At 45.7% G+C, this 13470-nt stretch overlaps 2 non-coding genes and 1 pseudogene across 2 annotated transcripts; 1 reads left to right on the forward strand and 2 right to left on the reverse strand.

Annotated features, from left to right (window-relative positions):
• Positions 1 to 1477: 1477 nt before the first annotated feature.
• Positions 1478 to 13470, reverse strand: part of LOC119950112 — a 60522-nt pseudogene continuing 48529 nt past the window's right edge.
• On the reverse strand, positions 5204 to 5341 carry LOC119920666. Its single transcript, XR_005448397.1, has one exon. It is a non-coding gene; the product is annotated as a small nucleolar RNA SNORA7 (small nucleolar RNA).
• LOC119920559 lies at positions 13137 to 13273 on the forward strand. Its single transcript, XR_005448295.1, has one exon. It is a non-coding gene; the product is annotated as a small nucleolar RNA SNORA7 (small nucleolar RNA).

A 13470-nucleotide genomic window follows, 5' to 3' on the forward strand; every position in this document is an offset into this window, starting at 1 on the left:
TTGAATGAATGAATGAATATATCCTTTACTGAGCTCAAAACATTGCTTATCTCCTAGGGAAGATGCCAACGGATGCATTTGTCAGATAATTTGAGAATGTAACAACGGTCTAAGTTTCCTTCAAAATCATCTCAATATCAATGATATTTATTGAGCGCTTATGATGTGCAGAGCCCTGTACTAAGCACTTGGGAGAATACAGTAGAGTTGGCAGACACGTTCCCTGCCCACATTGAGCTTAACAGTACATAAGTACTTGAGCATGGTCCAGCAGGCAGTCAATGAATAGTGCCTTTTGTTTATGGCATAATCTCTAAAATTCCCCTCACCCTTTTTCTCCCCATTTTTTTTTTTTCCAGTGGTATATGTTAAGCAGTTTCTATGTGCCAGGCACTGTATTCAGCACTGTGGTTAATACAGGACAAGATTATTAAGGTCACATCTCCTCAAAGAGGCTTTTTCTGATTAAGTTCTTTTCCCTGACTTGCTCTACATCATCCACGCACTTGGAAGTGTGACCTTTGGACATTTGATATTCACCCCACCCACAACCCCACAGCACTTATATACATATCTTTAAATTATAAATTACTTATTTATTCCTATTAATACCCATCTCCCCCTCTAGACTGAAAACTCGGGTGGGCAGAGAATATGTCTGCTAATTCTGTTGTAATCTTCCAAGAGCTTAGTACAGTGCTCTGCATATTGTAAGTGCTCAATAAATACCACTGATTGAATAGTCGGTCATATTTGCTGAGCACTTACTGTGAGCACAGCACAGTACTAAGCACTTGGGAGAGTGCAGTGTAACAATAAAACAGACACATTCCTGCGCACAATGAGCTTACAGTCTCCCCTCTTCTAGACTGTGAGCCCTTTGTTGGGATTGTGTCTATTTGTTGTCAAAGTGTACTTTCCAAGTGCTTATTACAGTGCTCTGCACACAGTAAGTGCTCAATAAATATGATTGAATGAATGAATGAAGTTGGACACAATTCCTGTCCTACAAGGGGCTGTCAATCCCCATTTCACAGATGAGATAACTGAGGCCCAGAGAAGTTTCCATGCTAATGGATGGGAGAAGTGGGGGCTAAAGAGACCAAAGCCTCAGCAGATTAAAAAAAGGGGATGGTGGTTTGGGCCTTGAATGGCAGGTGGCTGGGACAGGCTTGGGCAATGGGGAAAGTTGAGGTTTGGGAAGAGCCATGCTTGCGGACCGAGGACGTTGCCGGGTGAGAACGAGTCAGGAGGAAAGATAAGCCTGTGGCAGGTGAGAATTTAGAAATCAGCCACGGAAAATCTCCAGAGTAATTAATCCACATGGAAACTTCCAACAGGAGCCTGAATAGGGTCTGTTGCTTTGTTCTTGGTTGGATTCTAACCCCAACGTCCAGCTGCCTGGGAGAAAAAAAAAAAGTCAAATGTTAAACAGGAAGAAAAACTGAGAGCTAAGTACACAAGCAGTAACTCAGGATTTGCAATGATTTATTCCAAAACTATTTTATTTAGGGGATACAGTCACACAGGTGAAGTAAAAATAATCCATTAAAATCAACATGGTACAATACTTTGTCTTGCGATTTTGGCAGAAATCCACACCCGATGTGTCAGATAGAGTCTTCTCGGGGTCCTATTAGGTTCTGCTGGTATCTAAAGTATTCTGTAGTCCAATGGCCCCTGTCAGGAGGTCACAGCCCATAGTCAATGGACTGATCATTTTTCCCTTTGGGCTCAAAGGATTTTCTCGATAACTGAGCTCAGAGCCCACATAACTGGACGCTAAGGCCCTGTGCTGGGAAGATGGGAAAGGCCAAAGGTTCAGCTACGTGAGCCCACAGACCCCAAAGCAACTACCCTAAACACCACTTTGAGGGGGGTCCCTTCCCCTTCGGCACGCTCCCCAGTCCCAGAGCCTACAAGTCTCCCAGGTGGGCAAAGGAACAAACTACTTGGAGAAGATTGTTCCCTAACAGCTGGGCAGAGCTCTCTCCCCTTCGGGGTCTCCCAGGGCCAGCTCCCTCAAGTCAGCCCGTGATACAGGGCCTTGAACCCGAGACTCTCGAGGACCTCCTCGAGGAATGCCGACGGACTCATTGACCTCAGAAAAGCATGTCCTCTCTGAGAGGCTGCCCAAAGTCCAACCCAACAATCCCAGGAAAAGGAAAGCGAGAAATTCTGGTGCAGGTTCCAAATGTGCGATTTTTTAAGTAGACCTGGAATTGCCCGATTCCTTGCCTACAAGTAAACACGTCTCCCCCGCAGCCTTCCCGGAGGATTGGAGGGCTTTTGCTAGCAGATTCTTTCAGATGGTTTATCTTCCATCTGAGATACTTGCAATCGGTTTCCACCTAAAATACATCCAGATTTCCCCAGCCTGGAGGGTGCATTTCTTGATAAAGGTACAGGGCCAGAGAGAAAATGGTTGGCTGAAGTGATTTCCTGTCCACTATTGCTGCACACTGTCTCTGACTGGGGGAGGGTAAGGAAGTAAAGAAATCCCTCATTCCATTAGTGGCTTTTTCTTGCGGTAGGAAATTACTGTAGAAATTTATCACATATAGCTCATTAGTGTTCTTACCCTTCCCAATGTCATTAGTTCTATTAAAATTGGAGTTTCTTTTAAGCACTGACATCCACAGCACTGTGAAAACTGCCTCAATTTAATAAATATCATATACATAATTACAGGGCACTTAGTGTTGTTATCCCCAGGCCATCTGAGCAGGACAAAGTCTTGAGTTTTCAGTTTGACTTTCCAGAAAATGGAGATTTCCTCATAGGGGTGTGGATTTAAAGATGGTCACATCTTCTTCATCCTCTTTTGAGATCTCTTTGTTATTCTGGGGCATTAGCTTGGATTTGCCTCTGTAAAACAGTTTTTTTTAACAAGTTAAGAATCAGGAAGTCCACCTCATCTGAGGATTTTTTTTTAACTGCAATTATTTGAAGACAATTTATGCAAATATATACTTCAAAGGGCACTCCCTCATCATCTAAGAAGAAGCATGGCCTAGTGGAAAGAGCATGGACCTGGGAGTCAGAAACCTAGGTTCTTACCCAGGCTCTGCCCTGCCACCTGTCTGCGTGACCTCAGGCAAGTCACTTCAATTCTCTGTCTTTCAGTGTCATCTGTAAAATGGGGACTGAACACCTGCTTCCCCCCTTCTTCTTAGCTGGTGAGCCCCATGTGAGACAGGGATTGTGATCGACCTGATTAACTTGTATCTAACCCAGTGTTTAGAACAGTACTCAACACATAGTAAGAGCTTAATATACTGCCACTATCCTCATCGTCGGAAACTTTTTTAAGTTTAGTATTATCAAATAATATTTAATATTACACTACTTTTCAGAGATGCTCTTCTTGAGACCCTTTGACTAGCAACTGGGTGGAGGCACCTCAACATATCCCAAGTATCTCAGCGCAGGATGAGATAGTAAAAGAGTGGACACACTCAGTTTTAAAAATCTTCAAAAGGTAAAGTCTATGGATTGCTCTCTTAAAGCAATTCCCATTGGAGATCTTAGTTCCCTGGACTGTCTCATTTCTTTGGCAGAGAGACTGTTGGGAGTTCTTAATTAATGAAGGTCACACTTTGCTTTGGGCTATTCTGCAGTAACAATGCATGGAAATGCCAGTATTTGAATATGCTTTGCAACCACCTTTTACAAAAAAGGTTTCTTAAATACTGGTTCCTTTTTTCCGTACTTAAAAGATATGCTCAAGTCTCTCCTACAGTAAAAGGCCACTCACCAGATCACACCGGGCCTTCTTACCTATTGCACCAATTCCCTACTCCCATTTCCATTTAAAGGCCACAGCCTTCATTTTCTTTCCTCCTCTCCTCTGGCCTCCCTGCCATCTTGTTTCCACCTCTTTCCATTCTCTGAGATTGTTTTCACCAGGGCTCCCAATGACCTCTTCATAGCCAGCCTGTCCTAATACCCTTTGACCTCATCAATCAGTCAATTGTATATATTGAAAGCTTACTCTGTGCAGAGCACTGTACTGAGAACTTGGGAGAATGCATTATAACAGAATTGGTAGACATGTTACCTGCCCACAATGAATTTACAGTCTAGAGGGGGAGACAGACATTAATATAAACTATGAATACATATATAAGTGCTATGGGGCTGATGGAAGGGTGAACAAAGGGTGCAATTCCAAGTGCAAGGGTGACGTGGAAGGGAGTGGGAGGAAAGGAGGGCTCAGTGAAGGAAGGCCTCTTGGAGGAGATGTGCCTTCACAAATACTTGGAGGTGGGGAGAGTGATCAAGTCAGAAATGAAGAGGGAGGGAGTTCCAAACCAGAGGCAGGATATGGGCAAGGGGTCACCGGTGAGATAGACAAAATGGAGGTACAGTGAGTAGGTTGGCTGTAGAGGAGCAAAGTGTGCAGTCTGGATTGTAGTAAGAAACTGGTGAGATAGAAGAGGGCCAGGTGACTGAGTGTTTTAAAGCCTATTTCTGTTCGATGCCTCATGGCTGCCTTTGACACTACTGACCACTCTGTTGTAGAAACTTTATTCAGCCTTGGTTTCTCTGAAATGGTTTCATCGGGCCTCCTCCTGCCTCTCTAACCACTTCTCTGTCCCCTCACTGAGTCATCTACTCTCTCTTATTCCTAAACTGTGGATATCCCACAACTTTTATCTTGTGTTCTCTGCTCTTCTCCCTTTACACTCACTCTGTGGGGAAACTCTTCTGTTCCCAGTTTCAACTTCCCCCTCTATATGATGACTCTCAAATCTACCGCCCTTGTCCCACCCTCTTACCGGCTCTACAGTCTCACATTTCCTCTTACCTCCAGGACATCTCCACGTGAATGTCCCATCTTCCCTCCTAACTGTCCCAACCACCATCCTCCCTCCCTGTCCCAGAAACTTGCTGCCTTTTATCTCTCCCACTTGACATGTCACTAGAACTGATCCACTTTCCTCCCCATTAACTCCCAGCTCTACCTCCTTCCTCTTCTCCCAAATGACCACCACTTGGTTCTTGTCTTGTCTTTATGCCAGCAACCCTATGGACAGATCTCTACCAGAATGCCTCACCTCCATCTGCAACTGTTCTGGTAGTGTAGCCATAGAGTCTTGGTAAAAATACATAAATACCATTTCCTTCTCCATGCGGTGAACTTGAGTATCCGCCCACAACTCTCTCCCACACCGCTGCTGCCTAGCACAGGTGAGTTTTGACTTGTAGCAGATTGCCTTCCACTTGCTAGCCACTGCTTAAGATAGGAATGGAATGGGTATGCCCCTGCTTGACTCTCCCTCCCATGGCTGAGACTGGCAGAGTACTGGAAACTCTCAAGGTGCGATCCTGAGAGGGGACTTTGGTTCTAGTTTTTATCAAATCCTGCCTGTGGTATCACCCTCCTCCCTGGTCTCTCCCCGTCCAGCCTCTCCCCTCTTCAGTTTACTTGGCACACCAATCGATCAGTCAATGGTATCTATTAAGTGCTTACTGCTCTAAGCTCTGGGGGTGGGGGCACAATAAAGTAAAGACACACGATCTCTGCCCTAAAGGAGCTTACAATCTAGTGACATGTCTCTCTACTCCTCAAACACAACAGACTGTAAGCTCATTGTGGGCAGGGAATGTGTGTGTTTAATGTTATACTGTACTCTCCCAAACACTTAGTCGCTCCTATGAATCGACACCTTATCGTGGCAAGAGAGTTTGCGTATGCTGATGAAGCTTAAAGCTGTGCCATATAGGGTTACCCACAATGGAAAGGTCTAAGCTGAAGCATCAGACAAAGTTGGTTCACCTGTGCTGTGCGGCAGTGACATGGGAAAGAGTCAAAGGCAGATGATCAAGTCATCAAAACGTGGATCAAAGACAACTGCAGAAGCTCAAGCTTTTACTGCATGGAAGAAGGCAATGGTAAACCACTTCCGTACCTTTACCAAGAAAACTCTCTGGACACATGTACCAGAACGACTTTATGACAGAAGATGGTACGTTCTGAAAAGGGTGTGTCTACAGGGTTGCTATGGGTCGGAAATGAGTTGATGGCATTTGAAGAAACAGCACGAAGTGCAGTGCTTTGCACACGGTAAGCACTCAATACATTCAACTGAATGAATGAATGAACAGGGAAGCAGCGTGGCTCAGTGGAAAGAGCACAGACTTTGGAGTCAGAGGTCATGGGTTCAAATCCTGGCTCCGCCAGCTGTCAGCTGTGTGACTTTGGGCAAGTCACTTAACTTCTCTGTGCCTCAGTTACCTCATCTGTAAAATGGGGATTAAAATTGTGAGCCCCCTGTGGGACAACCTAATCACCTTATAACCTCCCCAGCACTTAGAACAGTGCTTTGCACATAGTAAGCGCTTAACAAACACCATTATTATTATTATTGAATGCCTTGCCATTGGCTTCCTGCATCTCTCTAACAGCCCTCTCCTTCTCATAAATCTGCTCTCTTCATTGGCTACCCCACATTCCACTCTCAACTTTTCCCGAGCTCAGCCACTCACTCTAAGTCCCTTTCCCTTCTCCTGCATTGGACCCACTGCTAATATATTTGCTTATGCTGGAATACCCTCTACCTTCAAAACGGACAGACCACAGCTCTCCTTATCTACTAAACCCCCGTGAAATCCTATTTCCTTCAGGAATCAATATCTGACTGAACCAACTCAAAATCTTCCCTAGTACTTTTTTCCACTTAGCCATCCTTGGGACATGCCCGTGTGCGCATGCACGCACTCTCTCTCTCTCTCTCTCTCTCTCTATTTTCTATTTTCCCCTTTGCGCTCACTCTTCGGGGAAATTCATCTGCTCCCAAGACTTCAGTCATACATACACACGTCTGTGTGTGCATGTGTGTATAGGAGTACATAAAGGTATGTACTCTACAAATCCACTTAGAGAGAAGCAGTGTGGCTCAGTGAAAAGAGCATGGGCTTGGGAGTTGGAGAATGTGGGTTCTAATCCCTGACTATACCACCTGTCTGCTCTGCAACCTTGGGCAAGTAACTTCACTTCTCTGTGCCTCAGTTACTTCACCTGTAAAATGGGGATCAAGACAAGGAGCTCCATGTGGAACAGGGAATTTGTCCAACATGATGACCTTGTATCTTCCCCAGTGCTTAGAACAGTGCTAGGCACATAGTAAGCGCTCCACAAATACCATAATTGTTATTATTTACCCATCTGTTCTCCTATCAGTCCTGCTGTTGCTCTGGGAATCAGAAGACCTGAAAGCTAACTGGCTACCACAGGCAACAACACAACATCGCCAAGATCCACACTTTCCTCTCCATCCAAACCGCTACCATGCTGGTTCAATCTCTCATCCTATCCCGACTGGATTACTGCATCAGCCTTCTCTCTGATTTCCCATCCTTCTGTCTCTCCCCACTTCAGTCTATACTTCACTCTGCTGCCTGGATTATCTTTGTACAGAAATGCTCTGGGCATGTTACTCCCCTCCTCAAAAATCTCCAGTGGCTACCTGTCAACCTACGAATCAAGCAAAAACTCCTCACTCTCGACTTCAAGGCTCTCCATCACCTTGCCGCCTCCTCTCATCTCCCTTCTCTCCTTCTCCAGCCCAGCCCACACCCTCCGTTTCTCTACCGCTAACCTCCTCACTGTGCCTCATTCCATCCTGTCCCACCGTTGACCCCCAGCCCACGTCCTTCTCCTTGCCTGGAATGCTCTCCCTCCACACATCCGCCAAGCTAGCTCTCTTCCTCCATTCAAAGCCCTACTGAGAGCTCACCTCCTCCAGGAGGCCTTCCCAGACTGAGCCCCCTTTTTCCTCTCCTTCTCCCCATCCCCCCACCCTACCTCCTTCCCCTCCCCACAGCACTTGCATATATTTGTAGATTTATTACTCTATTTATTTTACTTGTAATTATTTACTATTCATTTTGTTGATGATGTATATATAGCTAGAATTCTATTTGTTCTGATGATTTTGACACCTGTCTACATGTTTTGTTTTGTTGTCTGTATCCCCCTTCTAGACTGTGAGCCCGTTTTTGGGCAGGGACCGTTTCTATCTGTTGCCGACTTGTACATCCCAAGTGCTTAGTATAGTGCTCTGCACACAGTAAGTGATCAATAAATGATTGAATGAATGAATAAACAACTGTGCTGGCCCTTTTCAGTGTGCTTCTCCCTGGGCCTGTCCCCTAATTCACTGCAGCCTGTGCCTTGCAGGGGGAACATGCCTGGAGTGGATGAGAGAGTGAGTGATGCTGAGCCAGTCACTGGCACGGTAATCAACCCTCTGGGCAGGTTCTTGGTCCCAAAGTCTCAGGACTAAGGCTATCTGTTGCTCCTGCTCAGATCCACATGAAGCAGCATGGAGTAGTGGTTACAGCCTGGGTTTGGGAGCCAGAAGGCCCTGGGTTCTAATCCCGGCTCCACCACTTGTCTGCTGGGTGACCTTGGGCAAGTCCCTTCACTTCTCTCTGCCTCAGTTACTTCATCTGTAAAGCAGGGATTGAGACTGTGAGCCCCATGTGGGACAGGGACTGTGTCCTACCTGATAACTTTGAATCTACCCTATTGCTTAGAATACTGCTTGGCAGATAGTAAGCACTTAACAAACACCATCGTTATTATTATTATTAATCCTACTCCCCAAGCTATCTTTCTTCCTATTCCAACTGTACCTTTTTCCTTATGCTAACTGCACATAACTGGTGCCTCCAGGCCTTCTCCATTAGTTTCTAAGCTTCTCGAGGGCAGGGACAGCGTCTTTTGTCTTTAGTGTACCTGCCCAAGTGCTTAGTATGGGGTTCAGTGTTTAGTAGGTGCTCAATTACTCCACTGAATCCTTCCACACTGCATGTTTTCATTTCCCGTTTCAGATAGAAGGTGGTTAGGAAATTCAGGAATGTTCTGCCGACAATTCTCATCTACCTGGAGAGACCATGATGCGATGTCAAAAGAAACGGGTATGCAGATGAGAATGGCGTTGGTTGAGGGCTGTGGATTTCCTCAACACGGGTTCATCAGGAACATAACCACCATCATTTTCTAGGATTACAGAGTGACCTATTGATCGACTGATCGGTAGCACAGCATTTTGGAAAAAAGAAGTTAGGAAGAGATTTATTTACCCTCTGACCCTCAACATCTGATCAATGGTCTGTGGGAGGGGAAGTCCATAGGTTTCTGGGAAGCACAAGGTCAAAGTCGCTGTCATTACTGTCAGGCTTCCCATGAGGATATAAGGCAGGAACCGGTTATAAGCACCTAGAAGTCCATAAGACAGGAGAGCACCTTATGACATGGTCTGACGCAGGAATAATGTCTTCTGTAATCAAAATGAAAACAGTTCCAGATATCACAAAGAGCACAACTGTGACCATGACAAGGGGAAGTCTTGGGTGGGCAGGGTGGGGTTGGGGCACTGTGGCCTGAACTACTCTTTCCAGCTCTGCTCAGACCCATAAGTGAATGCCACTGCTAGGGGAACCGTCTTCCCAAACAAAGGAGAGCTATGTTACATGATATACAAATAGGCATTTAATGACATAACGCCTAACACCACACTCTAGAGTCACAATCTCCAGCTTTGTCAACCATCTTTGTTCTCTTTAGGAGAACAGTGGCTGAAGCAAGTTATTAATTGGGAAGCAGCATGACCTAAAGGATACAGCATGGGCCTGGGAGTCAGAAAGACAGGGTTCTAATCCTGGCTCCGCCACTTGTCAGCTGTTGGACCTTGGGCAAGTCACTTCATTTCTTTGGGCCTCACCTCACCTGTAAAATGGGGATTAAGACTGTGAACCCCATGTGGGGCACGGTCTGTGTCCAACCTGATTAATTTGTATCCACCCCAGAGCTTAGAACAATGCTTGGCATACACTAAGTGCTTAACAAATACCATTTAAAAAAAGAAAAATAAATAAGAAAGAATATTCCAGTGTCCAATTCCATGCTAAGCAAAATCCCCCAGACAACAGTTTCAACATACCATGTGCAGCTGTCACGGGTGAAGTCACTTTTCAACCCAGAATAATGATATTACTGTACTATCTTAACCAAGTATGAACAACTTGGGTAAATGAATGAGAAGCAGCATGGCCTAATGAAAAGAGCTTGGGAGTCAAGAGGATTTGGGTTCTAACCCCAACTCTGCCATTTGCCTGCTGTGACTTTGGGCAAGTCACTTACCTTCTCTTTTCCTCATCTGAAAACTGGGGATTCAATTCCTGTTCTCCCTCTCCTCTAGACTGTGAGCCCCATGTGGCACAGGGCCTGTGTCCAAACTGATGAACTTGTATCTACTACAGTGCTTAGCACTTAATAAATGCTTAAAAATATCACTATTGTTATTATTACTATTAATGCAATTACTGACTTTAATTGTACTTTCCAAGCGCTTAGTACAGTGCTCTACACACAGTAAGCCCTCAAAAAATATGACAGTGAATAAATAATATTATTATTATGAATGAAGAATGGGATGGCGGAGGATTGGTTCCTCCATGATGGCCACTCAACTTCTGAAAACACTTGCCCAGCCCTTCAAAACTCTAAAGTTTTAAGGATGACCCTACATAGTTTGGCAAAGCATAAGATCCCCCTGAAAAAACCCAAACAGTTCTTGGTGCTTTGCTCCAACTCTAGTGAGGGGATCACTAATCATGATGCAGATAAATACTGCTGGGAGAAAAATCAATGCTAGAAGACACTGAGAAATGACTCACTCAATGATTTATACTTAATCACAGAAGCCCGGAGTGGTTCAGATTCCTAGTTTTAGGACTGGGGGGTTATTTCATGAATAGAATCATGCATTCCAGGAGACGATGACAGGTGTCAATCACCCCTTGCCAGGGCTGATTCGGTCTGGGTTTGTTTTCATTGTATCTGGACTCCTGATAGGACAGGCAGGCCAGCGTGCTCAGGTCTACGAACTGGGGCTAAGAAAATCCACGTTGGTCGTCCTTGCCCTCAACTCACTCCATGGGTGCTTGGTGCCAGTTCACCCCGTGCCTTGTGGCAGGCAACAGCCTGAAAAACTCACCAAAGTAAACGAAGTACGGAGACAGGATGCTGCCAAACCGTGAGGCCATGGAACTGGCCCCAACTCCCATGTTCCTCACTACAGTCGGGTACAGCTCAGCCGTGTATACATAAACCATGGCATAAGCAGCGGTGATCCCAAACTTTCCGGACATCACCAGAGAGACAGACAGTTGATTCATACCTACACAAACGACAAGCGAAGGATGAGAAAGAAACCACAGTGGTGAAGTCCCAGGTGGAGGCCCTGTTCATTTTCACCATTCTGTGCCACCCACTGCCAGCTCCATTCTATGGCTACAAGATCAATCAAATCAATCAATCAAGCATAATTACTGACCATTTACACTGTGCAGAGCAATGTACTAAGCTCTTGAGAGAGTACAATGTGACAGAGTTGGCAGAAATGTTCCCTCCCCACAACGAGCTTACCATCTACAGGGGAAGACAGACATTAATATTAATAAATTACGGATGTGAACATAAGTACTGTGAGGTTGAGGGAGGGGTGAACAATGGGTGTAAATCCTAGTCCAAGGGTAACACAGAAGGGAGTTATTATTATTGTGGCATTTGTTAAGCGCTTACTATGTGCCAGGCACTATACTAAGCGCTGGGGTGGATACAAGCAAATAGGGTTGGATGCAGCCCCTGTCTCATATGGGGCTCACAGTCTCAATCCCCATTTTACAGATGAGGTAACTGAGGCACAGAGAAGTGAAGTGATTTGCCCAAGATCACACGGCAGGCAAGTGGCACAGCCAGGATCAGAACCCATGATCTTCTGACTTCCAGGCCCATGTTCTATCCAGAATGCCATGCTGCTTCTCTAAGGGAATGGGAGAAGAGGAAATGAGGAAATGAGAGAAGACTTCTTGGAGGAAATGTTTTTAATAGGGCATGGAAGCTGGGGAGAGTGATGGTGGGTCTTTTGGATATAAAGGGGCAGGGAGTTCCAGGCCAGAGACAGAATGTGGGCGAGAGGTCTGTGGCAGGATAGCGAGCTCAAGGTATGATGAGTAGGTTAACATTAGAGGAGCAGAGTGTACTGGCTGAGTTGTAGTAGCAAATCAGGGAGGTATGAGGGTGCAACGTTGAGTGCTTTAAAGCCTATGGTAAGGAGTTCCCAGTTTCCAGGAGTTTCCATTTCCTTGTCACCTAAAGTCGACTTGTTAAAATAAACAAAACCTTTCTACCTTTCAGTTCACTCAGTAATGTCATTTCCAGGTTTGAGGACCTGCGTTTAAGATCTTGGCTCCCACCTCCGTGCCCCAACAGGCTTGTAAAAAACACATCATCGTGTCTGGCAGCCTTACAGATGTAAGGCAGTGTCTTAATGGATCCAATTCTATGTCCCTCTTGAACCAGGAAATGGGTTTTTACCGAGCACTATTTTAGGTTGATTTGTTTTCCGTATATCCACCCCACCCCCAAATTCCCTGCATCCAGCGGCCTGGCCCCCGGCCCACGTCATCCCCCGGGCCTGGAATGCCCTCCCTCTGCCCCTCCGCCAAGCTAGCTCTCTTCCTCCCTTCAAGGCCCTGCTGAGAGCTCACCTCCTCCAGGAGGCCTTCCCAGGACTGAGCCCCCTTCCTTCCTCTCCCCCTCGTCCCCCTCTCCATCCCCCATCTTACCTCCTTCCCTTCCCCACAGCACCTGTATATATGTATATATGGTTGTACATATTTATTACTCTATTTATTTATTTATTTATTTATTTATTTTACTTGTACATTTCTATCCTATTTATTTTATTTTGTTGGTATGTTTGGTTCTGTTCTCTGTCTCCCCCTTTTAGACTGTGAGCCCACTGTTGGGTAGGGACTGTCTCTATGTGTTGCCAATTTGTACTTCCCAAGCGCTTAGTACAGTGCTCTGCACATAGTAAGCGCTCAATAAATACGATTGATTGATTGATTGATTGGTGGCAGATGAAGCTGGTAGCCTTGGGCCACTGGAAGCCGGGAACACATCAGAGGGGATGGATGGGGAGACCCCAGGGCAATTGGGGGAACCCTGGGGGGATAAAAATCCCTGACTTCACACTTTGAATCCTTTCCGTGCCTTACTGGGATGGAAAGATGGGCAACGGATAGCCCTAATTTAAGGAGCAGGTGGATTGTAGTTTGCCCTCTCAGGATCACACCTGGAGAGTTTTCAGTACTCTACCAATCTCGGCTATGGGAGGGAGAGTCAAACAGAGGCATACCCGTTCCATTCCTAGCTTGGGCAGTGGTTAGTGAGTGGAAGGAATCTGTTACAAGTCAAAACTCATTTGTGCTAGGCAGTAGCAGCAGGGGAGAACATTGAGGGTGGAGACTCAAGTTTACTGTGTGGAAGAAGGCAATGGTAAACCACTGGAGACTCAAGTTTACTGCGTGGAAGAAGGCAATGGTAAACCACTTCTGTTCTATGGCTACACTACCAGAATGAATGCAGATGAAGGTGGGAAGTTCTAAGAC

The sequence above is a fragment of the Tachyglossus aculeatus genome, chromosome X1, assembly GCF_015852505.1.
Source record: "Tachyglossus aculeatus isolate mTacAcu1 chromosome X1, mTacAcu1.pri, whole genome shotgun sequence".
Taxonomy (NCBI): domain Eukaryota; kingdom Metazoa; phylum Chordata; class Mammalia; order Monotremata; family Tachyglossidae; genus Tachyglossus; species Tachyglossus aculeatus.